Genomic DNA, 2446 nt, shown 5'->3' on the forward strand with positions numbered 1-2446 from the left:
CTCAAGCTTGCACATTACCGTTTTAAAAATTTTAATATTCATAAGATTTTTACAAATTGAAAATCATATTAAACGCCATTGAAAACCATGAATTATATTAAAATGTTCAGAAAAAAAATCAATAAAAGATTTAAAACTATGCTTTTAATGAAATAAATTTGTAAGAAAATCTTTCCTTTTTAAATTTGAAAAATTCAATTTTTGATGTGATGTTGTGATTTGAGGTGGGGGAAGGGGGTTAAATATGAATATTATTGTATAGAGTCGGCGGCTCACAGCTCCGAAACATTTCGGTTCAGTCAGTTCCATCGTGTCTCCCAAGCTGATACACGGACACACACTCATTCCCTACACTCACAAACACAACACTTGGACGAACTATGTTATTTTGAACCCCGGGTCGGGAGAAGAATCGGAGATATAAAAATCCCATTTTGGAGAAATTTTGTGAACTTTCCCAGATTTGTTGAGTTTAGTGGCCGCGCCGTGATATCAGAGTTACTGCACCAAACTGCCAGTTTCAAACAATTTTGCAGAATTTTTATTTTTGCTGAAATGGCGGATTTGTTCGCATTTATTTGGCGGATTTAAAGGTAAGGAATATATGAGGAGGCTTCTAACTATTCTTTTCCCTGGTTTACGAGGATTTTAGAGGTTAAAATAGAGGTTTATATCCGCAGCTATTTCTTTAAGATTGTCTCTATCAGCGGCCCTTTAATACAATCCTCGGGAAGTGATGTATTAAACCCAGGGGAAAATATTCTTCACTTTTTTTTCAGAAAATTTTCCTCTTCCCATTTCCCCAGCCTAGAGCAAGGACATTTTTAATGGTTATTCTTTGGGGGGGGGGGACGGATTTTGTAGAATATTAAGAAAAAAGTCAAAACAACAGTTTGATTTAGATTGTTGTACAGGAAACACTACAATACATATATGTACATCGTACAAGTTTTATCTTTTATAATGTATATCTTTTATAATGCATGTGGAAGTCTTCATTTTTGATTTTACAAACCAATTCCAATATAATTTGTTAATTTTATAACTTGTAGTTTAGTTTTTTAGTTGTACTTTTTATAATTGTTTATAATATTACTCTGGTAAAGAACTAGGCGACTTATTCTGAACCAATAGAAATTGCATGGCGGTAACGTCTATCTTTCTATCTAGCTCATTATCCAATTAGAGATAAATCCTTATATCGGCGCTATAGCAGTAAATGGAAATATTTACTTCTATTGAAATTATGATGATGCGAATCAATCATCATTAGAAGACACTAAAATTTGAAAAAATTATAAAATAAGAAAAGAAAAAATTATGAAGAAGAAAAAAAGTAAAAAATGTCCCTAAAATAAGAAAAAACTTGTCCAGATAGATAGTTGGATAGAAAGAAAGGCACATAATATATCTCTAAAAGAATTTCCCCTCCTCCAAGCTGTCCAAAATGTAAATTTATAAAACTTTGATAAAATGGAAAATGGAAAAATAACAAAAACAAAAGAAAGATAAACTTTTAATTTCTCAACTCAACGAAGAATAAAATAAATAAAATATTTTCAAACTTTTCAAAACTTAAAAGTCGGAAAAACAACAATTAAGTTTTTAACGCTTAAAAAAAATTCAATTATTATAATTCAAAAACAAAATCGCTCTTTTTTTTCTTTAGACATAATATTTTTATCATTAAAAACATCTCAACAGTAAAACATAAAAATATTCTTCATTTTCTGTAGAAACATAATTTTAAATAAATTCATATTTCTTATAGAAAAAAATAAATAGGAAAAAAAGAAGTTTTATTCTGAGAAAAATAATTTGTAGTGTTTAAAACATTGTTTTAACAATGAATTCATTATTGTTTTTTATAGTAAGAAATATAAATTTTGTTTGCAGAAGTATCGATGGAAATATAATTTTTATCATTAGAAATATCATTTTTTATTATCATATTTTTTTAACACAAATGCCTTTTTTTAAATAATATTTACTTCAATAAATAAAAATATAACTTTAATGACCAATTTAAATATAGATTTAAAATCTAAAATAAAATTCTAGTTAAAAATAAGAAATATATTCCATTTGAACATTTTCTTGAATATTCTTGAATATTTAAATAATTTGCTTGATATTCAAGATTGAAGATATTTATTGGATGTTTTCTGGTGAATCCCAGCCCTCCTATTGGTTGGAAGAACAGGAATAAAATACAGGATTTGAATAATGGGTATAATAAAATTCCAGGGTAGGGAGGCAGAATTTACGATGTTTACTGGCACATGTTGGGGAAGGAGGAAAAGGGAAGGGGAGGGAAGAGAAGGGATGGGGAGGGAAGGAGATGGAAGGGAAGGAGGGGAAAGAAGGGGAGGCAAGAAGATGCAAGGGGAGGCAAGGGAAGGCAAGGGGAGACAAGATGAGGCAAGGGGAGGCAAGGGGAAGGAAG

At 30.0% G+C, this 2446-nt stretch overlaps 1 protein-coding gene across 1 annotated transcript in view; it reads left to right on the forward strand.

Moving 5' to 3' along the window:
* Window positions 1–299: 299 nt before the first annotated feature.
* LOC111714809 (uncharacterized) overlaps window positions 300–2446 on the forward strand; it is a 32885-nt gene continuing 30738 nt past the window's right edge. The window contains exon 1 of the mRNA XM_023490013.1: window positions 300–593. The gene's annotated coding sequence lies outside the window, so the exon portion shown is untranslated. The remainder of the gene's footprint in view (window positions 594–2446) is intronic.

This window comes from Eurytemora carolleeae, unplaced genomic scaffold (genome assembly GCF_000591075.1).
Source record: "Eurytemora carolleeae unplaced genomic scaffold, Eaff_2.0 scaffold1642, whole genome shotgun sequence".
Classification (NCBI taxonomy): Eukaryota; Metazoa; Arthropoda; class Copepoda; order Calanoida; family Temoridae; genus Eurytemora; species Eurytemora carolleeae.